Source organism: Eschrichtius robustus, chromosome 19, assembly GCF_028021215.1.
Source record: "Eschrichtius robustus isolate mEscRob2 chromosome 19, mEscRob2.pri, whole genome shotgun sequence".
Lineage (NCBI taxonomy): Eukaryota > Metazoa > Chordata > Mammalia > Artiodactyla > Eschrichtiidae > Eschrichtius > Eschrichtius robustus.
In genome coordinates this window covers 13,313,702-13,339,811 of record NC_090842.1, presented here as the reverse complement: position 1 = coordinate 13,339,811, position 26,110 = coordinate 13,313,702, and the positions used below count along the sequence as shown (strand labels likewise).

At 42.9% G+C, this 26,110-nt stretch overlaps 1 protein-coding gene and 1 non-coding gene across 2 annotated transcripts in view; one reads left to right on the top strand and one right to left on the bottom strand.

The window, feature by feature from the left end:
• Nucleotides 1–15,970: 15,970 nt before the first annotated feature.
• The window catches only part of WDR59 (WD repeat domain 59), a 100,910-nt gene continuing 90,770 nt past the window's right edge, over nucleotides 15,971–26,110 (bottom strand). The window contains exons 26-27 of the transcript XR_011071547.1: nucleotides 23,374–23,572; nucleotides 15,971–16,004 (exon numbers count right to left, since the gene is read on the bottom strand). The gene's annotated coding sequence lies outside the window, so the exon portion shown is untranslated. The remainder of the gene's footprint in view (nucleotides 16,005–23,373; nucleotides 23,573–26,110) is intronic.
• On the top strand, nucleotides 18,089–18,195 carry LOC137753997 (U6 spliceosomal RNA). The gene has a single exon (XR_011071677.1). It is a non-coding gene; the product is annotated as a U6 spliceosomal RNA (small nuclear RNA).

The window sequence follows — 26,110 nt, the reverse complement described above, 5'->3', positions numbered from 1 at the left end:
GCATCTCCCTGATGGTTTGTGATGTTAAGCATCTTTTCCTGTGCCTGTTGGCCATCTGTATATCTTCCTTGGAAAAATGCTCATTTTAAAATCAGATTGTTTATTTAGTTGATGTTGAGTTGTACGAGTTCTTTGTATATTTTGGCTATTTAAATCCTTACAAGATATATTGTTTGCAGATGTCTTTTCCCATTCAGTAGGCGGCCTTTTCATTTTGTTGATAGTTTTCTTTGCTATGCAAAGGAGTTTTAGTTTGATGTGGTCCCGTTTGCTTATTTTTGCTTTTGTTTCCCTTGCCTGAGGAGACAGATCCAAAAAAACTATTGCTAAGACCCATGTCAAAGAGTGTACTGCCTATGTTTTCTTCTAGGAATTTTATGGTTTCAGGTCTTAAAAGCTTTTTCTTAAGTCAGTAGCCCCTTCTAGATTGCCTTATTTCTGTCCACGATACTACAGCTCACCTAGCCCTGACATGCAAAATCTTAGAATCCCCCAAGACCTATACCGCAGGCTTCTCCTTTAAAATGCATCTTCTGTAACTTGTATTTTCTTTTCATCGTAGAAAGGATAGAATTAAAAGTGACCCAAGAGAAGGAATATGGTTCAATTTCATCATTTGATAGATGAGGAAGATTAGACCTGAGACCATAGAACTAGTGAGGAATACAGCTGGGAGCCAAGTTTAACTTCAAATTTAATGTTAATTTTTCTATTGCCACTAGACGTGAGCAACTCAAGGGCAGGGGCCATTTTGCCTCCATCATTGCTGTTTTGCTCCTCACAGAGCTTCAGATACATAGTAGGTGCTTAATAAATATGTGTTGAAATTGAACTCCACACTCTAATTCAGATGCTCCCCTGATGCTTAGACTAGTACAATAGCCTAACAGTCTCTTTTCCTTCAAGTTCCGCTTCTTCCGATTCATCTTCAACACCACTGAAGAAGTGCAAATTAACTAAGTACATGTCATTACCCTGCTCAGAAACTGTCGGTTGTTCCCTCTTGCAAAAATGATGCGATCCAAATTCAAGCTGGGATGCGAGCCCTAATCACTTCCTCAGGCTCACCTCACCCTCCTTCAAATGGAAAGATCCTCTATCTCTCTGCCTGGCAGGCCTGACCCCTAGATTCAAGCACCACCTCTCCAAAGAATCGTCTCTGATTCCTTTACTGTCTGTCCCACTCATATTGCCCTTGCCATACAATGTCCTGTACTGTTACCCTCCCTCCCTAACTAGACTGGAAGTGCTCGAGGGCAGGGAATGATTCCCATGTTAGTTTCAATCTCCAGCACTTAGCACACAGTAGAAAACCAATAAATATTTACTTATAATTATGCCAGTAAGTATAAACACAAATTTGTTACAAGCAAACATGCACACATTTCAAGCACTCTTTTTTTTTAAATTAATTAATTAATTATTTTATTTTTGGCTGCGTTGGATCTTCGTTGCGGTGCGTGGGCTTCTCAGTGCGGTGGCTTCTCTTGTTGTGGAGCACGGGCTCTAGGCACGCGGGCTTCAGTAGTTGTGGCACTTGGCCTCGGTAGTTGTGGCTTGTGGGCTCTAGAGCGCAGGCTCAGTCATTGTGGCACACGGGCTTAGCTGCTCCGCGGCATGCGGGATCTTCCCAGACTAGGGATCGAACCCGTGTCCCCTGCATTGGCCGGTGGATTCTTAATCACTGCACTACCAGGGAAGTCCCTCAAGCACTCTTTTGAACACTAAGCATTTTGTTTATACTAGGAAAATCTGAAGGTAATATCTTTTTCTTCCACATGTTATTGACTATGTACCTCATTCATTGCAGGACAAACCCTAGGGTTTTTGTTTATTTATTTTTGGTGGGCTTTTTGTTTATTGGCTGGTTGGCTAGCTGGTTGGTTGGTTTGCTAAAAGACTGCATAGTGTCTGTTGAAGCATTGGGTTTGGGGGGTTTGTTTTTTCTATTTTATTGAGATATAATTGACATACAGCTCTATGTGAGTTTAAGAGGTGTCTGATGATCTCACTTCTATGTGGAATCTAAAACAAAACAAAACAAAAATCAAAGAAAATAGATAATAGATCATATTTGTGGTTACCAGTGGTGAAGCACTGGTTTTTGAGTCAGAAGTCCTGAGTCTACTGGAGGTCCTAACATTGACCCTGGTGACTTTAGCCAGCTTCTTATGCTAGTGAACACTGGTTTCTTTTTTCTTTTTAAAAAAATTCTCACACAGATGAGAGCCATTCGTCCTGACTGTCTTGCAACTGCAAGATGAAATTTCCCCTTCCTCTGATAAGGTATCTCTGTCTTAGAGATGATGACAGTCCAGGACAGGAATGGCCAGATGAATAATAGCAGGTGCTCCAAAGACTAGCCTGATCCTCGTGCAGCCGCAGGAGACACCATAGGCAGGACTGAGGCTCGCCATGGTTTTTCCCAAAGTGTGACTGTGACAGAACTGTTGGTGTCCCGTCCAGATGCCCTAACTGGGGCATGCACCTGTCCTCCAGCTCCAGGGTGTTGGCTGCTAACTGCTCACCCCTACACTCTCCTCCTGTCCTTGGCTGGCCACCACGGCTTTGTCTGGAGACGCCTGGAAGGTTCTGCACCATCCTTGGAGGGAAGCCTGCGGCCAATGACTAATCTATGTGGGAGTACAACAGCCCTGCTCCTTTGCCTCTGGCTGCGCGTGGAAGGACAACCTCAGTGATACATGTCACATTCTAGAGCTCCCCTGGGATCAGGCTGAAGCTACACTTAATCCAAACCCATGTCTTTCCTTGGCTCACCCCCTGCCCTATCCTGCTTCCCTCTCCGCCTTACACGTTTCTTTGGAGCCCCTTCTCTCAATAAATCTCTTGCACAACAACCACCCTTTCAGATCCTGCTTCTGGAAAACCCATCTAATAATAATGCCCTGCCCACACCAGTCTTATAAAAAGATCTGTAAGAAATAAGTTTCATGGCCAAATAAGTGGGAGCAGCTCTGCAAATTCTGTTCCCCTCCTAAAGGACCAAAATGCATATTAAAGGTTCTGAGAGATCTTCCCATAAAGAAACCTGCTGAATCCTGTTAGTACTTGCTTTAGCACATCTAAGCCAGTCAGGTTCAGAATAAGTAGGTTGGGGGTGGGAAAGGGATATCGGGAAGAATCACTGATGGAGAATATTCTAAGACTAAGTCTGTTCTGAGGCTGGCTTTGGGGTATGGATTCAGTTTGGTTGGAGATTACAGAGAGGATTTGCTCTGTGTAACTGCGGGGAAGTTCCCAGACCAGTAGTCACCCAAGTCCAAGCTTGGACACAAATGGCAAGGCTAGAACCAGCTCAAACCCCAGGGTCTGGGTGTGAAAGCATCATCCCTCTTGCCTTCTGGCTGGACTGCTGACCCCAAGTCACAGCTCCTCTGTTGCTTGCTCTAAACAAGGACCACGCGGGATGACCACCTCTTTCCCGCTTTCACTGCCAACTGGGAAGAGTATTGTTTGACTACAGAAAACGTCTGGCTTTTTTCCTAACTGAAGACGTTCCAAAGTCAAATTCCGTCTAGGAGATCAGTTTGCCATAGTCCATCTTCTCTTTTCTTTCTCCAAGATGGTGTGAGGAAAATTATTCTCTATTAACAACGTGGGTTGGCAGGTCCACAGTGATGGGGAAAACATGATATCAACATGACCTTGGCAGAGCTGGAAGATGAGAGTGTGAGAAAAGGAGCAGGGCAGGGGCAAGACGGAACCAGTCTCCTCTCGTTGACTTGCCCTATCCCTGCCTCAGGGCGACGCTGAAACGTGCTGCAGCCAGTGCCCGATCCGTGAGAGTCTTCATAATCCTCGTTCTAGGGGCTTGGTGTCCGCTCCTTTCCTGCCACTTCCATCTGACTGGAGGAAGTGTGCTGCCTGGAGAGTGTTGGGTCCAACTGGATGAGTGGTGACCCCAAGGCCCTACTTTTGGGGAGCTCAAGGCTTTCCAGAGCATCTGAGCGAGGCAGCTGGCTTTCCCACCCAACCTCTAAGGCCACCTGAAAACTTCTAACCATTGAACCTCCAAACTGCAAATAAGAAGCCAAGGCACACTTGGGACTTCCCTGGCGATCCAGTGGTTAGGACTCCGTGTTCCCAATGCAGGGGGCGCGGGTTCAGTCCCTGATCAGGGAACTAAGATCCCACAGGCAGCGAGGCCAAAAAAAAAAATTTAATTAATTAAAAAAAAAAAAAAAAAAGCCAAGGCACACTGAAAAGAGGAGTTTGAAATGCCCGGTTATATGATTATACAATTCCACTTAAGATGATAATATCACATATGAAACCTGCTTGAACAAGCCAGTTTAAACTTAACCAATAGTTAAATTGTCTCCAGACATGAAAAAGCCACAGAAGGGCTTCCCTGGTGGCGCAGTGGTTGAGAATCTGCAGGCTAATGCAGGGGACACGGGTTCGAGCCCTGGTCTGGGAAGATCCCACATGCCGTGGAGCAACTAGGCCCGTGAGCCACAACTACTGAGCCTGCGCGTCTGGAGCCCGTGCTCCGCAACAAGAGAGGCCGTGATAGTGAGAGGCCCGCGCACCGCAATGAAGAGTGGCCCCCGCTTGCCGCAACTAGAGAAAGCCCTAGCACAGAAACGAAGACCCAACACAGCCATAAATAAATAAATAAATAAATCCCATTTAAAAAAAAAAAAAAAAAGCCACAGAAGCCAGTAGTTTAGATGTAGGTCTAGAAAGAAATAAAATAAAAATAAACTTGATCAGAATACCAGCCTGTGGCGACTGGTGTACTAGCACAATGAACTTGAGTCATCCTGAGTTTTGTAGATATTATGTGATTAATTGACTAAGGCAGTCCTTGCAAAAGCCAGAGACCAAGAAGCTGGGAGCATGGAAGGAAATTTGTGGTGTGTTCGTGGAAGGCTGTGTGCTTCCAAGGGGGCTCATGGTGTGGACACTGGTGTATCCAAGATGTGTGCGTGTGAGCGGAAGCTGGGTGCGCGTGAGCAGCCCTGTGGTGCGGAGGCAAACGGCTGTGTCTGAGAAGGCCTGTGTGGGGGAAAAGGGCTGTGGGTGGGGAGGGGAGCTGTGATGTGGATGGACACACTTGAGAGAGCTTACTGTGTGGACATGAAAGGCTTTGCGTTCTTGAGGGGACTTGTGGTATGGACGTGTGTACCTGCCCAAGGGGATCAGTAGTATGGACACAGAAGGCTGTGTGTTCCTGAGGAAACCTGTGGTGTGTTTCCAGAAGGCTGTATAGACACGAGGAGATGTGTGGTGTGGATATAGATGTGTACCCAGAGAGCTGGTAGTGTGGACACAGAAGGCTTGTGTACCCAGGGGAACAGTGGTGTAGACATTGATGGTGAAAGGACCTGAGGGCCCCTGTGTTGTAGACAGAGATGGCTGTGTGTGCCAGATGTGGCTTGGGTCTGGGCACAGAAAACAGTGTGTGTTCTGAGAGGACTTAGCGTGTGGACAGGGAGGTCTGTGTGTCTCTGAGGGAAGTCTGTGGAGGGGGGGAGAGGAAGGCTGTGTATATGTGATGCAACTTGTGGGGTGGACACAGAAAACGGTGTGTCCCTGAGGGGACCTGTGGTGTGGATAGAGGACACAGAAGGCTGCGTAAACCCAAGGGCACAGAGACTCAGTAGTTTAAAAAAAAGGCTGTGTGAACTCGAAGGGACGTCTGCTGCAGACCCCTGAGTCTGTGTAGGTGTCAGAGGAAACGTGTGATGTGGATAAAGAAGGCTGTGTGTCCCCGAGAGGATGCATGCTGTGCATACGAGGGTGTGTGTGCTCAAGACAACATGCGGAGTGGAAGGAGAAAGCGTTTGTTCGGGGACTTCCCTGGCGGTCCAGTGGTTAAGACTCCATGCTTCCACTGCAGAGGGCACGGGTTTGATCCCTGGTTGGGGAACTAAGATCCCACGTGCCGTGTGATACGGCAAAAGAAAAAAAAAGAAAGCTGTTTGTTCCCATGATGACATGTGGTGGTGTGGAGGTAGACATGTCGACACGCGCCCCCGTGTGATGTGGGCATAAAAGGCAGTGTGTCCCCGAGGAGACTTTCTGTGTGGATAGAAGGCTGTGAGCACCTCAGGGACCTGTGGTGTGTGTCCCTGAGGAAAATCGTGGTATAGACGAAAAAGACTGTGTGTACCTGAGGGGACTTGTGATGCGGACATAGGTGGCTCTTTGTACGCCGGGGGACACAGAAGGTGGTTGTACCCAGTTGGAATTGTGGTGTAGATACAGGAGGCTCTGAGTACCTGAGGAGATCTGTGGTGTGGTCACAGAAAACTGTCTGTAACCAGGAGACCTCCGGTTTGGGCAAAGAAGGCTGTGTGTAACCCAGGGGCCATGTGATGGAGACACAGAAGACTTGTGTACCTGAGTAGAATTGCGTGAACACAGCTAGCTGTCCGTACCTGAAGCAACTTCTGTGTTGGACAAGAAGGCTCTGTGTTCGGAAGGCGAGTTGTAGCAGGGAGGTAGAGATGCTAGTACCTGCGGTGACCCGCGGGGTCAACGTAGAAGGCTCTGGATACCTGAGACTGTGGTCTCCATGCTGTGGACACAGTAAACTGTGTTAGCCCAGGGGACTTACATGGACATGGAAGGCCATGTGTGCCCAAAGGGACACGTGGTGAGGAAGCCAAAGCCGTGAGGGGGCTTGTGGTGTCGACATAGAAGGCTGTGTATGGCCAAGGGGACTTGTGGTGTGGCTACAGGTCTAATCAAAAGAATACAGATAGGGCTTCCCTGGTGGCACAGTGGTTAAGAATCCACCTGCCAATGCAAGGGACATGAGTTCGATCCCTGGTCCAGGAAGATCCCACCTGCCACGGAGCAATGAAGCCTGTGTGCCACAACTACTGAGCCTGCGCTCTAGAGCCCGCGAGCCACAACTACTGAGCCTGCGCTCTAGAGCCTGCGAGCCACAACTACTGAGCCCACGTGCCACAACTACTGAAGCCCGTGCAAGTAGAGCCCGTGCTCCGCAACAAGAGAAGCCACTGCAATGAGAAGCCCGTGCACCGCAATGAAGAGTAGCCTCCCCTCGCTGCAACTAAAGAAAGCCTGTGTGCAACAACGAAGACCCAGTGCAGCCAAAAATAAAATAAATAAAATAAATTTATTTTTAAAAAAAAGACAAAGATGCCTGCTTTTTTTAAAAAAATTAATTAATTAATTAATTAATTAATGGCTGTGTTGGGTCTTCGTTTCTGTGCGAGGGCTTTCTCTAGTTGTGGCAAGCGGGGGCCACTCTTCATCGCGGTGTGCGGGCCTCTCACTATCGCGGCCTCTCTTGTTGCAGAGCACAGGCTCCAGACGCGCAGGCTCAGTAATTGTGGCTCACGGGCCCAGTTGCTCCGCGGCATGTGGGATCTTCCCAGACCAGGCCTTGAACCCGTGTCCCCTGCATTGGCAGGCGGATTCAAAGATGCCTGCTTTAAAAAAAAAAATACAGATAATAACAAATGTTGGTGAGAAGGTGGAGAAGTTGGAATTGCTGGTGGGAAAGTAAAATTGTGTATTTGCTTTGGAAAACAGTCTGACAGTCCAGTCCTCCCAACGTTAAACACAGAGTCACCATATGACTCATATACTTAGGAGAAACAAAAACATATGTCCACAGAAAAACTTCCACATAAATGTTCACAGCAGCAGCATTCATAATAAACAAAAAGCAGAAACAACCCAAATTTCCATCAACTGATGAATGGATGAACAAAATGTGGTGTATCCATAAAATGGAATATTATTCATCCATAAAAAGAAATGGGATTCCGATACATCTTACAACATGGATGAACCTTGAAAACGTCATGTTAAATGAAAGAAGCCAATCACAAAAGACTACATGACGTGTATGAAATGTCCATAATAGGCTAATCTCTAAAGACAGAAAATAAACTGGTGATTACCAGAAGCCAGGCGAAGAGGGGGAGGTTGAAGTCTATTCGTTTCCCAGGGCTGCCATAATTATTGCCACAAACCTGGCAGCTTAAAACAACAGAAATGTATTCCCTCCCAGTTCAGGAGGCCAGAAGTCCAAAACCAAGGTGTCGGCAGGGTTGGTTCCCTCTGGAGGCTCTGAGGGAGAATCCCTTCCGTGTCTCTCTCCTGGCTTCTGGTGGTTGCTGGTGACCCACTGATGCTCCCGGCTTGGGCTTTGTAACTCCAGCCTCTGCCTGCATCTTCACACTGCCTTCTCTCTGTGTCTCTGCATGTTCTCCTTTTTCTCTCTCTTATAAAGACACTCATCATTGGTTTTAAAAACCCTAATCCAGAATGATCTCATCTCATGATCCTTACTTTAATTACATCTGCAAAGACACTTGTTCCAAAAGATGTCACATTTTGAGATTCCAAATGGACATATCTTTGGGGGCCACAATTCAACCCACTCGGGGGGTGCTGGCAATGGGGTACAGGGTTCCACTTTGGGGATGATAAAAATGTTCTAAAATTGATTGTGGTGATGGTTGCATGACTTTATGAATATACTGTAAGGCATTGAACAGTGTACTTTAAAAAAAATTTTATTCTATTTTTATTTATTTGTGGCTGCACTGGGCCTTCCTTGCTGCATGCGGGCTTTCTCTAGTTGTGTCGAGCAGAGGCTACTCTTTGTTGCGGTGCGCAGGCTTCTCATTGCAGTGGCTTCTCTTGTTGCGGAGCACGGGCTCTAGGTGCGCGGGCTTCAGTAGTTGTGGCTCGTGGGCTCTAGCGCGCAGGCTCAGTAGTTGTGGCGCACGGGCTTAGTTGCTCTGCGGCATGTGGGATCTTCCCGGACCAGGGATCAAACCCGTGTCCCCTGCATTGGCAGGCGGATTCTTAAATCACTGTGCCACCGGGGAAGTCCCTCAAGCACTCTTTTGAACACTAAGCATTTTGCTTATACTAGGAAAATCTGAAGGCAATATCTTTTTCTTCCACATGTTATTGACTATGTACCTCATTCATTGCAGGACAAACCCTAGGGTTTTTGTTTATTTATTTTTGGTGGGCTTTTTGTTTATTGGCTGGTTGGCTAGCTGGTTGGTTGGTTTGCTAAAAGACTGCATAGTGTCTGTTGAAGCATTGGGTTTGGGGGGTTTGTTTTTTCTATTTTATTGAGATATAATTGACATACAGCTCTATGTGAGTTTAAGAGGTGTCTGATGATCTCACTTCTATGTGGAATCTAAAACAAAACAAAACAAAAATCAAAGAAAATAGATAATAGATCATATTTGTGGTTACCAGTGGTGAAGCACTGGTTTTTGAGTCAGAAGTCCTGAGTCTACTGGAGGTCCTAACATTGACCCTGGTGACTTTAGCCAGCTTCTTATGCTAGTGAACACTGGTTTCTTTTTTCTTTTTAAAAAAATTCTCACACAGATGAGAGCCATTCGTCCTGACTGTCTTGCAACTGCAAGATGAAATTTCCCCTTCCTCTGATAAGGTATCTCTGTCTTAGAGATGATGACAGTCCAGGACAGGAATGGCCAGATGAATAATAGCAGGTGCTCCAAAGACTAGCCTGATCCTCATGCAGCTGCAGGAGACACCATAGGCAGGACTGAGGCTCGCCATGGTTCTTCCCAAAGTGTGACTGTGGCAGAACTGTTGGTGTCCCGTCCAGATGCCCTAACTGGGGCATGCACCTGTCCTCCAGCTCCAGGGTGTTGGCTGCTAACTGCTCACCCCTACACCCTCCTCCTGTCCTTGGCTGGCCACCACGGCTTTGTCTGGAGACGCCTGGAAGGTTCTGCACCATCCTTGGAGGGAAGCCTGCGGCCAATGACTAATCTATGCGGGAGTACAACAGCCCTGCTCCCTTGCCTCTGGCTGCGTGTGGAAGGACAACCTCAGTGATACAGGTCATATCCTAGAGCTCCCCTGGGATCAGGCTGAAGCTACACTTAATCCAAAGAGCAAATTGGCTGGTTAGCAAAGTCATTTCAAAGTCCCCTAGAACTCAAAGATTATCACAGTAGCAGCTGGGGATGACTTTCCAAACCCAACTGAATATTAAATCAGTAGTAAGTTTGTAAACAAACAGAAAAAACCAGTATGCTTTACTTGGCACAATATTTTAGAAATCATTATTTAGATGTCCTTGAAAGGCAAACAACTTTTCCAGCAATGTTTGTCTACTGCTCACTTCATGATATAAATACTAAGCACATGAGGCCAGATACTGAGATTAAGGTTCAGATATCAGAATATTCCTTACCTTGATTCGACCCTTTGCTGGAAAGCCAGGACTCGTGTGGCTGTCAGGTTTTCATAGGGTAGAGGTGTATGGTGCTGTCTTCCATGCTTTTAAAATGCCGAAGGGAGCAAAGCCCACAACGAGACCACACCCTTGAAACTCTTGCTGATTTCTGAAGAGAGTGAGTACCAGGGCAGATGCCACCTCCTCCTTGAAGGCCTCCCTAATGCCGTGGGCACGGCTCTCCTCCCTGCGTACTCCAGTGGCACTTGACACATTCCTCTCTGCATGGCCTGGTTCAGGGTAGATATTCAATAAATTGGTTAAGTGTAAACCTAATGAAGTGTGTTTTACGGGAAATTATGTGGAAGCCACCAATGGAAACTGAAATTGCCTAGTAGCCACATTAAAAAGATAAGAAGAACCAGGTGAAATTAATTTCAATAATATATTTTATTTAACCCAATATACCCAAAATATTATCAAGACAATACGCCATCACTATAGAAAACTTTAATGAGTTGTTGTTTTGTTTTGTTTTTTTGTCCATGCTGCGAGGCACGCGGGATCTTAATTCCCCCACCAGGGATGGAACCTCCGCCGTCTGCAGTGGAAGCGCAGAGTCTTAACCACTGGACCGCCGGGGATTTAACACAAAAAAGGCAGTAACAGAGGTGTGTTTGAAGAAGAGTTCGCAGACCAGGAGTTCGGGAAAGAGAGCTGTGTAGTGTGAAAAGGTAAAATCAGAGACGCGGGTGAGATCCTAATGGTCATGCAAAGCCTTGGAAGCCATGGCAGGGAGTTTGCAGTCTGTTCAAAGGGCAGAAGTACAGTGGACTTTGGTGACTCTGCCTCTCCCTTTGGCTCTCTCTCTGTCTCTCTCTAATAGATAAAATGAATAGCAGGCAGAATCTTGAGTGTGCCTCCTGTCTCTTGGGGACCCTGGACTGATACAAGTGTAAACAGTGTGTAAAACCAACGAAGAAAGTCCAGCTAGGTTTAGGCCATCAGATAATTATTCAAGGAAAGAACAACTTCTCTGAATGCATAAGAGTAATGTATAAGTAACCATTTTGATGTACTCCTATAGAGGTGAACATTTTTCTATACAAAGTTTCAACAATTTTCCTGCATTCTAGCTTACGCAGCTCATTTATTCAGTTGCATTTCCTGTAAAGTCAATGTCTATTTGGATGCCTTCTGGAGTATCATAGCGCTGATTAATGAGACTTAATTTTATAAAGTACTTCTTGATGACTGCCTGAACCAAATCCTTTCAAGTCGTTTCCTAATGTCTTGGTGAGACTTGTGAAAGGTGAAGCCACACTAATCCTTGCTCTCCATCAAAGTTGCAGGAAACAGGAACAGGACCATTTCCTGCAAGCATGTCACCATGTGAGCTGAGTAACCGGAGACCTGGAGGAGCTCAGGGTTACTGTGTTTGAAAAGCAGTTGTTGAAGAGACTCACAGTGGAATTTATGGGAAGCTTCAGAGGAGGCTGAAGACCCGCACCTCAGATTTAAGCAGAGGGATTTTCTTTTCTAACTGTATTTTTAAGAATTTTTAAAAGAATTTTTAAATTAAAAAATTTTAATTTTCTTAAAAAATTTTTGGAATGACAATTTTTTTTTTAATTTTCAAAAAATTCAATTTTCCAGAATGACAGCTGTCCCACGCCTTGTCTTTGTCAGAGCTTCCACATTACAGCAAGCACATCTGGCAAGTTAAAAGGAGAAGAATTTAAACAGAAAACTATTCCTCCCCACCTCACTTTCTTATAACATACTCATATTATATTCTTATAGCATACTCATATAATATTCTTATAACATACTTATATATATATTTTAAAAATATATTTATTTATTTATTTATTTATGGCTGTGTTGGGTCTTCGTTGCGGTGCGTGGGCTTCTCATTGCGGTGGCTTCTCTTGTTGCGGAGCACAGGCTCTAGGCACACGGGCTTCAGTAGTTGCAGCACGCAGGCTCAGTAGTTGTGTCTCATGGGCTCTAGAGCGCAGGCTCTGTAGTTGTGGCATGCGGGCTTAGTTGCTCCGCGGCATGTGGGATCTTCCCAGACCAGGACTCGAACCCGTGTCCCCTGCATTGGCAGGCGGATTCTTAACCACTGCGCCACCAGGGAAGTCCACATACTTATATTCTTATAACATACTCATTCTTAGCCTACTTCCCCCTTTTAGTCCACCCTTCTACAAGACATGTTGACAGCTTACGAGATTTCATTCATTCACTCAACAAACAGTTACTAAAGCATTACCCTCATCCTTTGGTTATACAAAGCTGACCGTGTTAGTCATGATTCTTGGTTGCAAGCAGCAGAAGCCAACTCTACACACACAAAAAGAATATTTGGAAGAAACAGATGGGAGGGGAGGAGAACTGGGTTTGGGAAGTGGACAGGAAACAAGGCAGCGGTGGAGGGTCAGCAAGCAGAAAGACAGACACCATTTTTTAGCAGAAACCATTTGGTCAGGATGCTACCACCATCACCGTGAACAAGGCCTAACCGTATCATCCTCTTTGTGTCGCTAGTTCAAGATTCTGTGCCCCAGGTGGGAGAAGTGATCGGCCAAGCCAGGTCCTGTGTCCATACCCTAATGGCCTGCAACAGGGAAAGAGTGCTTCTTGTCCTTTGATGCTTTCACAGGGGAGGTAAACTCTACAAAGCCAGTGGTGGGGGTGGGGAGAGCTCAAAAATAGGAATGGCTGTGGCCGCCAAAATCAACTACACACTTGAGTAAGTAAGGCACGGACTTTGTCCTTAAGAAGCTCTCAGTCTTGGGCTTCCCTGGTGGCGCGGTGGTTAAGAATCCGCCTGCCAATGCAGGGTACACGGGTTCAAGCCCTGGTCCGGGAAGATCCCACATGCCGCGGAGCAACAAAGCCCGTGTGCCACAACTACTGAGCCTGCGCTCTAGAGCCCGCGAGCCATAACTACTGAACCCGTGAGCCACAACTACTGAACTTGTGTGCCACAACTACTGAAGCCCGCATGCCTAGAGCCCGTGCTCCACAACAGGAGAAGCCACCACAATGAGAAGCCCGCGCACCACAATGAAGAGCAGCCCCCGCTCGCTGCAACTAGAGAAAGCCCGTGCGCAGCAACGAAGACCCAACGCAGCCAAAAATAAATAAATTAATAAAAAAAAAAAAAAAAAAGAAGCTCTCAGTCTTGAAGGAGAGACACACAATAGATAGATGAAACCCAACACAGAATAATAAACACAATACCAGGGACATGATCAAGAAAAAGTACAGTGCCAGGCTCTGAGCACAAACTCTGCAGGCAGATGGTTAAATCTTGGTTCTGCTAGGTGTAAGCTGCATGACCTTGAAAAGGTGTTTAACCTCTTGTTGCCTCCTCACTTGCAAAGAAAAGTTAATATTACTAATTTCTTCAGAGGACTGCTGTTAAATAAAGTATGCAAAGCAATTAGCATAGTGCCTGGTACTCAGTAACACTTCAATAAATGTTAGCAATGATTATTACCATAAAGGGCCATAGGAGCTCTACCAGAATTGGCAAAAAGCCCATCGTTCACTCACACAAAACTCCAACCTATGGGCTCTATCTACTCACATCTTCCCAGAAAATAGATTCATTTTCATTTTGTCTTTGGAAGCAGATAAGTGACTCTGCCTAAAACAGGAACATAAATTACAAACATATCTTCCAATCTTTTCCCCAGTCCCTCATTTAATATACAGAAAAATGGGCTGGGTTGGGTGGAGACAGGGAATAATATTTGCATCAGATTCTCAGAAGGTTTAGCACCTTCAGAAACAAAGTTGGGGCCTCCACCCTAGAAGAAAGCTGTGCAGAAGGAGATTTTAATAATCATTGTGTTGGCAGAGGAATTGGAATTGCATATACATACCCGAATATGGATGTCCGAGGAGGCTGGCTGAAGTTTCAAAAACATTACCACTCTTCCCTGACCCTCCATCCATCATCCTGCCATTATCTAATACTCTGGGATTGTGTAAGAGAAGACTGTTTCTCTTGATGGTTCCACAGACTTATCTTTGATGTCTGTCAAGTCAGAGAATTTTTTCACATCTTGGTTTCATTCTCCAAAGCAGTGCTGTCCACTAGAGCTTTCTGTAAGGACGGAAATGTTCTATATCTGTCCAATATAGTGGCCACTAGTTGGTGATCACTTGAACTATGGCTAGCGTGACTGAGACACTGAATTTTTAATTTTAATTAATTTAAATGGAAATAGTCACATGTGGCTAATAGTTACCATGTGTGATGGTTAATTCCATGTGTCAACTTGACTTGGCTAAGCGATGCCCAGAGAACTGGTAAAATATTATTTCTGGGTGTGTCTTGTAAGAGTGTTTCTGGAAGAGATTAGCATTCGAAACAGCACATTACTCAATCAAAAGATTAATCAGGGTAATCAAAAGATCACCCTTACCAGTGTGACTAGCAAATAGAACAAAAAGGCAGAGAAAGGGTGAATCACAGCACTGCCTTTAGGGCTTTAGAGCAAGACTCTGCCATCATCCACAGATAACTACTCTCCTTTAGAAAAACAGCTCTTGGCTGCTGCTGGGCCTTAGTAGAGACTGAACACTTGACCGTGGGCCACCAAGTTACCACGTGACCTGAGCTGCCCATCATGAACTGGGTGTTACCTGACCCACCAAGCCATAATGTTGGGTGTGGATCATCAAATGGAAGTGGTATATACATGATCTGGCCCAAGCAGGCCCTGAAGGCACAAGTAAGTTACATGATGCAGTGGCCCAAATGCCTGTGGTCCCCACCCCTGCTACTCTGTCTTGTCTCTCCCAGGCTGTGCTTATGGCTTCATGGGCAGTTCCCTATCATCAACTGACAGAGGAAGTAATGACTCAGATCTGGCTTACAGACAGTTCTGTAGATATGTAGGTACCACCCACAAGTGGACAGCTGCTGTGTAGTTTAAAAGAAGAAAGCATTTTCCTACAGAGCAAAGACTCTTTTTTTTAAAAAAATTTATTCTTTTTGGAAGGATTTCTAGCTAGAACTAGCAGAATCTAACAGGATTGACCCATATTACTCCTTACAGGAGTGTTTTGCTTCCATGTGGAGAAGTAATAGTTCAGGATTTGTCCTTAACTGCATTCAATGATTATCATTTCATTTATTTTATGGCTTCTCATAATAGATTTATTTAAGCCTTCTTGCATTAGGTAAAGTATTGACTTTAAAAGTACTGGAAAGTTAAAAAGAGTTATAAAGACTTAGAGAAAGAATTATGACGGCTTATTCTATCCAAGAAAGTAAACCTTGAATAACTGTCATCATTTTCCGAAGGTGGCAAGAGTCACCTTCACCGTATCAATACCAACTGCTTATCTGCACAACCAGCGATCTTGGCTACAGTTCTAGCTTTTGAAAGCTTTTCCTTGTTTCACACGTCCTCGGTCATTAATTTCTCCTTCTAAGAGCTGGTCAGGCTACAGTCAAACAGGTCATTCACCTTCTGTGGAGTTCAGGGCTGTTTTGCTCTCTTGTCCCTGCTTCAGTGACCTCACCCTGTATTTCCTGGGTCAGGGGGAAAACTTGCAACAATGCTTGTAATTTTACTTATTTTTTAAAAAATATATTTGCCTTAATGTAATACAAATTAATTATCTTACAGTTCTGGAGGTCAGAAGTCCAAGAATGGGTCCTGGGGGCTAAAAATCAATGTTTAGGCAGAGCCGTATTTATTCTGCAGACTCTAGGGGAGAATCTGTTTCCTTGCCTTCTCAATCTTCTAGATGCTGCCCACGTTTCTTGGCTTGTGGCCCCTTCCTCCATCTGCAAAGCACATCACTTCAGCATCTGATTCCCTCTTCACATCTCTTCTCTGTTCTGACCTCCCTAAGGACTCTTATGATTACATTGGGCCCAACTGGTTAATCCAGGATAATCTCTCTATCTCAAGATCCTTGATTTAATAACATCTGCAAAGTTTCTTTTACCATGTACTGTAGACTGAATGTCCATGTTCCCCCAAAATTCATAGGCTGAAACCTAATCCCCAGTGGGATGGTACTAGGAGATGGGAGTTTGCAAGGTGATTAGGTGATAAAGGTGGAGCCCTCATGAATGGGATTAGTGCCCTTATAAAAGAGACTCCAGAGAGCTCCCTAACCCCTTCCCCTCTGTGAGGACACAGCAAGAAGACTGTTACCTGTGAATCAGGAAGTGAGTTCTCACCAGACACTGAATCTGCCAGTGAGAAATAAATGTCTGTTGTTTATTGGCTACTCAAGTCTATGGAATTTTGTTATAGTGGCCCAAACAGACTAAGATACCATGTAAGATAACAAATTCACAAGTTCCTGGGATTAGGATGTGTATATCTTTGGGGAGGGGGCCGTAATTCAGCCTAACACAGTGAGATTTTATACTGTAAGCTGCCTACAATAATACTTTTACAAACGAATAGAAAACAGAATTTTAGTTCTGGTCTAGATTTTATTAGTTTGCTCTTGTTGCCCAACTTGGCATTCAAGTAGCCAGAGCTAACCAGCCATGGGGACCTCTGAGAGTTTTCAAAATCCCTCCAGCGTTGAGATGCATAAGTATCACTTGATAAGGCTAAGAGATGGGGTGTTTATGACCTCTCCACTCTATGAGCTAGCCAAGACATGGCTGCTTTAATCCTTTGGGATATTTCCAACTATACTCTCAACATCACACAATGCTCCTAATGACAAAGTCTTAAAAAAAGAACCGAGTCCATGAGGAAAAGGAAGCTATTACAATCAGCAAGATAAACAAAAGCAGTGGAGTTCCTTGGTGGCTCAGTGGTTAAGAATCCACCTGCCAATGCAGGGGACATGGGTACAAGCCCTGGTCCGGGAAGATCCCACATGCCGTGGAGGAACTAAGCCCGTGCACCACAACTACTGAGCCTGAGCTCTAGAGCCTGCGAGCCACAACTACTGAGCCCGCATGCCACAACTACTGAAGCCCGTTCGCCTAGAGCCCGTGCTCTGCAATAAGAGAAGCCCGCACACCGCAGGAAAAGTAGCCCCTGCTTGCCACAACTAGAGAAAGCCCGTGCTCAGCAACGAAGACGCAACATAGCCAAAAATAAATAAATAAAAAAAAATTTTAAAGCCCTTTTTTATAGTCACCCCATGAAAATAATAAATGCCCCAAGCTAGAATGTCATAATGTAGATTCTATCTTCCATTCTGCTTTTAAAGAAGTATATCGAATTTTTTAAGCTAATATAGAATTAGGCAAGTACATAAAAATTTTTTTTACACTTAGGAGTTTCCAGAGTAGATTGTTATTTCAAATGCAATAGAAACTGCAAATGACTCTGTAAAACAAGGACAAATCAACAACAGAAATGGGCTAGGTGAGCTGAGAGACAGTAGTAATCTCCATCTTTAGAATGGAAATTTGTTGCTTAATAGTAAAAGGAATAATACAGTTTACTTTAAACAATATCTTTACCTGAAAGCCTCAAAGCCCACTCCAACAAGTCAGTGGATGTCAGCATTTTATATAACTGAGTGAATAATGACTAAAAAGAGATTTTTGTGTTCAAGATATGCAGATGTCACAATCAATTTGTTGCACCATGGTATCTTTGTAAATGAGCTCATTTGTTTTCACTGATCTCTTACCCTTAGATATGAAGAAATGGAGGAATAAAAGGTCAGATGGGAGGTAGATAGGACATCTGCCTGAGACAATTAAGACGAACGCCCAACAACAGCATCCAGGTCACATAGTGCCTACCTCTGACCTAGTAATGATGGGAAAGTAGTCCTGAATTATAGTCCTGGCTTCTTAGCTGAAAACTTGTCATGAGGAACACCTGCTTAATTTCTCAGTGGCTATTTCTTTACCTGAAAAATATCAATAAGAATAAGAAACTTGTGCTCGCTTCGGCAGCACATATACTAAAATTGGAACGATACAGAGAAGATTAGCATGGCCCCTGCGCAAGGATGACACACAAATTCGTGAAGCGTTCCATATTTAAAAAAAAAGAAAAAAAAAAAAAAAAAAAGAATAAGAAACTTGACAGGGACAGTTCCACATTTCATCTGGAGTTCTAAGGTTGATTTGTCAACAAACAACTGTGCAATGGGGGGGCTGATGGGTAGATACAGAAGCAAAACAGAGAGAGTGCAGAATCCAGTGAGCTCTTAACAGGCAGCAGGAAGATTGGCTACAACTCATGCTGGGAGGACGAGAAGAGGTGCCGAATTTCATCTACCTACATCAGAAAGTAAAGATTGGTAAGGATGAAGTTTGAAAGACAACCAGAATGTATGATGCTCTGAATTGAGAAATTTATAATTAACTCCAGTTCAAAGATGTGGACTCGAGAGCCAGATACGGAAAGGCCTGGGCTTGTCTATATGGGGTTTGGTGGATCCAAGTTCCCAAGTTCTGCCTGCCCTTTCTGGCGTGTTGCCTTGAAACACTCTCAGGTGCGGTAGGACGCTAGCGATGCTTACTCAGCTCCCCTTAAGTGGATGAGTTTGCAATCCTAAAAAGGCAAAAATAATAAACATATAGATGGTGAGGAAATAAAGTTTTGATATATACTGTGTAAAACCAGGTGTGAAAAGTTGTATAATCACTGTGCCTCTTTTTATAGGCTTTATTCAGTTTTCAGTGGTTTGAAACATTTCAGATAATCTGATATACTAGAGAATTTAACATCTAATTTTAATTGTAATCCTTAGGAAGATTTAACTAATTCAGTGTGCTGTCAACATTTCAATGCTGAAGAATTCTGATTTTCTAAATGTATATGTTTGATTTTTAACATATAGAAATGTTTTAGAAATTTAACCTTACTGAATGTATATTTTGATTTGCTGGATTGGTAAGAGTTATCTAAATCCTTAGCAAGATTTCACTGTTAGTTTGTAAGGCTTTCTCTTAGGTGCTTGCAAAATTCTGACTTAAGGAAAGAGCTTAACTTTCCTATCAATACATAAACTGTACAGAAGAGTAAGTTCTTTATAGAAGAATACTAGCTAATGAACGCAGAAGGAATGATAGACCTGGAATAGCATCATTCTGCAAGCCCTAATAAAGTAATGATTCTGGGCAATGATCATCACCTGGCAAAGTCGTCAGGTAAGAAGCTGAAGGGTTGTATTAACAATGGATGCATCCAGCTGACAAAACGTGAACCCTTGCATCATTTTTCACACCACAAAAAGAGAAACAACCAGACCATATGTGTCTCCTGATAGAAGTACACGACACTAAATTGAATGTATTCTTGCCCAAAACCCAAGCCTGAATGTGATAACTCTCTAGATTACGGTTGTCAAATTTAGCAAATAAAAATACAAGATGACCAAATATGGCACTACTGAGCACTCTTACACTAAAAAATATTCATTGTTTAGTTAAAATTCAAATTTAATTGGGTGTCCTGTATTTTATCTGGAAACCCTACTCTAAATCTAACTACCAGTTCACAGGAAATAGAATGAATACAATCAACAAAATCTAGAATGTAGAAAACTCTCCAGGACACATGTCCTTCTACAAATAATTTGCAAAGAAACAATAGTTTATTTGCTAACTGGAAGAAAAAAACAGTTTATTCTTTGACAGAAAAATTGCAAGGATGAAAAAGGGAGGAAACCTACAGATCCTTTGGATTAAAAGAGACTTGATAGACATGGCAATAAATGTAAAGTGTGGACTTTGGATCCTGATTGGAATAAACATTTGTGACACAATTTAGGAAATATGAAAACTAACTGAATATTTAGGAATCAGTGTTAAAAGTTTAAAGTAGCATGGTTGGATTTCACAAGAGAATTTTTATCTTTTAAAGATACATATTGAAGTGTTATTGATGAAATGATATGATGTCTGAGACTGGCTACAAAACAATCCCGTGGCAAGTTGGGAGGGGTAGGGTGTCAGGAATAGAGATAAAAATGGGATAGGCAGGTATTGACAATTGTGAAAGCTGGTGAGACGTATGTGAGAGTTCATTATACTATTTTACCTTTGTAAATATCTGAAAATTTTTTAAAGTTTTTTTAAAAAATTAATTTATTTATTAATTAATTTATTTTGGCTGCATTGTGTCTTCATTGCTGTGCATGGGCTTTCTCTAGTTGTGGTGCACGGGCTTCTCACTGAGGTGGCTTCTCTTTGTTGTGGAGCACAGGCTCCAGGCACGCGGGCTTCAGTAGTTGTGGCTCGTGGGCTCTAGAGCTCAGGCTCAGTAGTTGTGGCACGTGGGCTTAGTTGCTCTGCGGCATGTGGGATCTTCCTGGACCAGGGCTTGAACCCGTGTCCCCTGCATTGGCAGGCGGACTCCCAACCACTGCGCCATCAGGGAAGTCCCTAAAAACTTTTTTTTAAAGGGAGGTGTTTAAGAAAAACTGAGGGGTAAACATGTAACTTAAATAGAACATTAATTATGACCCAAAACAAATTTGCATGCCTTCATAATAATTGAAAGGAATGATAAATTTAAGTTATGTTTCAGTGAAAATAAATATGCTATTTTTTTTCCCCTTGGGGGCTCCCAGGAATGGAACTGAAATGTACACAGAAAGGACCAGTTTAAAGATGGGGAACTACATAAAAAGGAACGAAATTGGGTCATTTGTAGAGACGTGGATGGACCTAGAGACTGTCATACAGAGTGAAGTCAGTCAGAAAGAGAAAAACAAATATCGTATATTAACGCATGGATGCGGAATCTAGAAAAATGGTACAGATGAACTGGCTTGCAGGGCAGAAATAGAGACACAGATGCAGAGAACAAACGTATGGACACCAAGGGGGAAAAATGGGGTTGGGGGTGGTGGGATGAATTGGGAGATTGGGATTGACATATATACACTAATATGTATAAAATAGATAACTAATAAGAAGCTGCTATTTAAAAAAATAAAATAAAATTCAAAAAAATATATGAACTGGAAAAAAAATAAAGACGGGGAATTAAGTGGAAGAAGCATTATGGAAACAGAAAAATGTATGTCCCACCTTCTTTCATTTCACAATGGCTAGAAAATACGACTGAAGTCAGAAGCCTCCACATAAAATTAGAACTTAGTGAGAAACCTTGAAAATAATAAGAGCACTATTGGTGCAGCATCGTACCTGCTTAAAGACCATTAAAAAAAAAGACCAATTTAGCAAATATTTACAAACCATTTCCCACAATATTTAAGTTATGACACCGTAACTTATGTATGATACCATAATGACAGATACAAGTTATTACACATTTGTCCAAACCCACAGAATGTACAGCACCAAGAGTGAACCCTAAGGTAAACCATGGACTTTGGGTGATGATGATGTGTCAGTGTAGGTTCATCATTTGTAAAAAATGTATCACTCTGCAGCGGGGGGGGGATGTTGGTAACATAGGAGACTACATATGTGTGGGGAAGGGGGTAGATGGGAACTTTCTGTACTTCCCACTCAACTTTGCTGTGAACCTAAAACTAAAATAACAGTCTCTTCTTTAAAAACGTTAGGTTCCCTTTGATCATCACTGCCAATCTTGGTCTCCCTGCTGCTCCAAGGTAACCATAGCTATCGGTTTAACGTGTATTCTTCCAGAATGCTCTCCATGAATTTATAGGTATATACATGTACCATAGAAAATGCATAGCTTCATAGTGTGTTTTTGTTTGTGTTGAGTTCCTTTCTTGCTGTCATCTGACTGATAAAGGACCCTTGATTAAAGGTTAAGGGATCATTAAGATACTGACGGATAACACTTTGACCTGTGGCCCTTTTATACACCATTTGTTAAAAAAAAAAAAAAAAAGACTCGAGAATAAGAAAAGCTACCAAGTTGCTAAGGATTTGGTTGAGGAAATAAAACTTGGTTTGTTACTTTGAAAGTGGTATTAGTCTGACAAAATTTATTGTAATTGTGGGTGCGCCAGAGGAAAGTTGTTCCTTACGGCCAAAGGTTGGTCTGAATCCCTGAGAGAGGTCTTGCTGTTCTCCTGGTGAACAATGTCATATCAACATTGGACAGGGCCACTCTGAGACCATGTGAAACAAGACGAGAACAAGACCACCTGGGAATCGTGTCTAAACACAAATAAAAGCTGAACACTATCCAAGCCCTAAAATATCAGCCATCCCCCTCTCCCAGCCAATATGAGTGATGGTTGCTTCTTTACCAACTACAGCTGTAGCCTCACTCTGGTCTCCCCTCTCTCTCATTACGTTTTATTAATGTATCTAATCATAGAATTATCCTTGCTTCCGACAGGAACATAACATCCAACCCAGAGCAAACCTCCACTTCCATGAACTCACATCAAAATCACCTAACACAAGTGCAAACCCTGTAAGAAGGTCCTTAGAGCAGCCTCTCACCAAGATGCCCCAGGTTCCAGGGCGAGTGGTCTCCCTCTCTGCAACAGGCAAAATCTCACCTTGTTCACCTACAAGTGTGATTCTGATGATCTTCAGCTGGATGGTGTTGACAGAGGTTTGCTTTAAAACTTTAAACCAGTTATAAGGACTTCCCTGGTGATCCAGTGGGTACGACTCTGTGCTCCCAATGCAGGGGGTCCAAGCTCGATCCCTGGTCAGGGAACCAGATCCACATGCATACCACAACTAAGAAGTCCACATGCCATAACTAAAGATCCCATGTGCTACAACTAAGACCTGGCACAGCCTAAATAAATAAATATTTTAAAAAATATTATTAAAAAATAAAATAAAATAAAACCAGTTATAAGATAAATAAGTACCAGGAATGTAATATACAATGATAAATATAATTAACACTGCTGTATGTTATATATGAAAGTTAAGAAAGTAAATCCTAAGAGTTCTCATCACAAGAAAAAATATTTTTTCCATCTTTGATTTTTGTATCCAAATGAGATGATCTTCACTAAACTTACTGTGATAATAACTTCATGATGTATGTAAGTCAAATCCTTATGCTGAACACCTTAAACATATACAGTGCTATACGTCAATCATATCTCAATAAAACTAGAAAAAAAACCTTTAAAAACAATGGATCCTGCCCCCAAATTCGTACTCATGGGTCAACCCTCCTTAATGATTGCTTCCCACAGTGAGTGGATTTAGTGGTCGCCTTTCCAACCTCTATTTCCCATTGCTCTCGGTAACCACCGCTAATCTCATTTTTTCAGGTAACTGCCCCCACTCGGCTTACCTGTTCAACTCCTTGGCTTCCGGGGGCCCCAGGGACGCAGGTCCTCTCTATGAGGCCAGTGTAGACCTCCCTCCTCTCACGGGGTCCAGGGAGCCTCCAGGGCCACCCGCAGGGTGCTCCGAGTTTGCTGCCAAGCACTTTCCCCACAGCTGGGGGCGCTCAAGTCCTCACTACACCGGGAAGCACAGAGGCAGAAGGACTGGAAATGGAAATTTGATTATTATTCCACAATTTTAAATGTGCATACGTGCATTTTTTGGTTTGTTTTACACAATTAGAATACTAACATAAATATAAGTTCTTTATCATGTCTTTTTCACTTAATATATTACCATTATTGGCTCCACATTGCTCCAAACTTTTTTTTAATTTTTAAAGAATTTTTATTTATTTATTTTTTGGCTGTGTTGGATCTTTATTGCTGCACGCAGGCTTTCTCTAGTTGTGGCGAGCGGGGGCTACTCTTTGTTTTCGGTGTGCGGGCTTCTCATTGCGGTGGCTTCTCTTGTTGCGGAGCACGGACTCTAGGAGCGCAGGCTTCAGTAGTTGTGCCTCGCCGGCTCAATAGTTGTGGCCCACAGGCTTAGTTGCTCTGCAGCATGTGGGATCTTCCCAGACCAGGGATCAAACCCATGTCCCCTGCGTTGGGAGGCGGATTCTTAACCACTGCACCACCAGGGAAGCCCCACTCTAAACTTTCTGAATTCAAATTTCTTGGAACAGACTTCAGCTAGCCTGTTTGAGATAGAATCCCTCTTTCCTTTTACTCTTTATAATTGTCTTTTGAGACTATTTTGGAAGAAGAGTCAAGTTTTCTTGGGCAGCATAATCATTCCAAGGATTGTAATATACATCATGCCAAAACTCTTTAGGGAAGGACTTTTAAAATCTGATTTTAGTTGTCATTACCTATTAACTAAGCTATCAATATTAACCTTCAAGTTTATTACTTCAGGCCAATACCTCAGACCAAACTGGTATCACATCTGAAATGTGAAACACACTCATAAAATTTACCTAGTAATAAATCTGCTCAACAGAAGTCTCACAATATAAGCACCTATTCTTTGGGCGTGTGCCTTTCTGACCCATGTAAACATTTTGCCCCAGATACAGCTATCCTGTTTAAAACAGAATTGAGGAACTGGAGTGGTTTGCTCCCAGCTGTCTCGAATACACAAAATTCTTCTCAGTCAAGCACTGAGCTGCCTATAAAACTTCTTTTTATATTTAAAAAAGTTGCTCGTTTGTTTTTGACAAGGAAACCTTACAATACTCAACTCGTTTTTTGTTACATTAAAAAGTCAAAGTAACATATTTAAAAAACAAATAGTACAAAAATATTAAAAATAAAAAATAAAATTATTTTCCATCCCAAACCCCTCCAGGCCTATTCTCCGGAGAACATTCCTTTTAATAGTGTATCCTTTGAGAAATTTTCTCTGCCTTTATAAATGTATATGTATATATCACTTAAAAAAAAAACAGAAAAAAAACAAAACAAAACAGAAACAGGACCATACTGGATACAGTTTGTATGTTCTTTCACTTAACAATATATACAGCAGCACAAACACCCTGCATCCATGTTTTTCCAATGGTGGCATAATATTCCATTGTATGAACACATCACAATTTATTTCATCAGTCCCCGATTGACGAGCATTTAGGTTGTCTCATTTTTTTCCACTATAACAAACAATGTGAAAATAAACATGCTCATACAAGCGTTTTCGTGCATTTGTGTAACTGCCTCTGTGGAATAAATTCCTAAAAAGGAAATTGAGTCTAAGGGTTGGGTAGTGAACAGTTTGAGAGCTATTGACAAATTGTTTTCTAAGAAGGCTGCACCAATTACCACTCTCACCTGCAGTATATAATGCTGCATGCTTCCCCACACACTAGCCAACATTTGTGCTTCTTCAACTTTTTTATCTTCGCCAGTCTGATAGGTGGAAAAATGACATTTCCTGTGTGTGCTTTTGTGTGTGTGCCAGTCCGCCATGAGTGCAAGGTTACTGCCATTTCTGAACATGGTGACTCAATTTAATAAATCAAGGTAGTAACAGGGATGGTTGGTATTTCAAAAGTTTATCCTTATGTCTAAGAGTGATTAATCGGCTTTGCAGCCTAAACTGGAAAGATTAATTATATACTGAGCAGTGCTTGGGAGTCACTTTCTGATTACTCTTTTTTTCAAAATTTGTCTATTTTTTATTTTATTTTTTGGCCACACCACATGGCTTGCAGGACCTTAGTTCCCCGACCAGGGACTGAACTCACGCCCTCAGCAGTGAAAGCACAGAGTCCTAACCACTGGACAGCCAGGGAATTCCCTTCTGATTACTCTTTGATCTTAAAATGTCAAGCTAAGAATTGAGGGAACTAACAAGATGACATAAGGAATGATTACAATTTTGATTCAGTTATTTATAAATATCAGCACATGTCATTTGAAATCATGATATTGATGACAATGAATGTTGTATGTGCATGTGAAACAGGCAGTCCTAAGAATAGGCTAAGAGAAAAGGGAGTACAGTACATCTTCAGACTTTGCCTTACCTCTTATGAATAGCTTTGGAAGAAAGTTATTACTGTCACTAAGAGAAATTTAAAATTCCTTACTGAAATTCATTTAAAGTACCTTTTTATTTTAGAAGAGATTTCGACTTACAGAAAAATTGCAAAGATACTACAGACAGTTCCCAGACACCCCACACCCAGTTTCCCTATT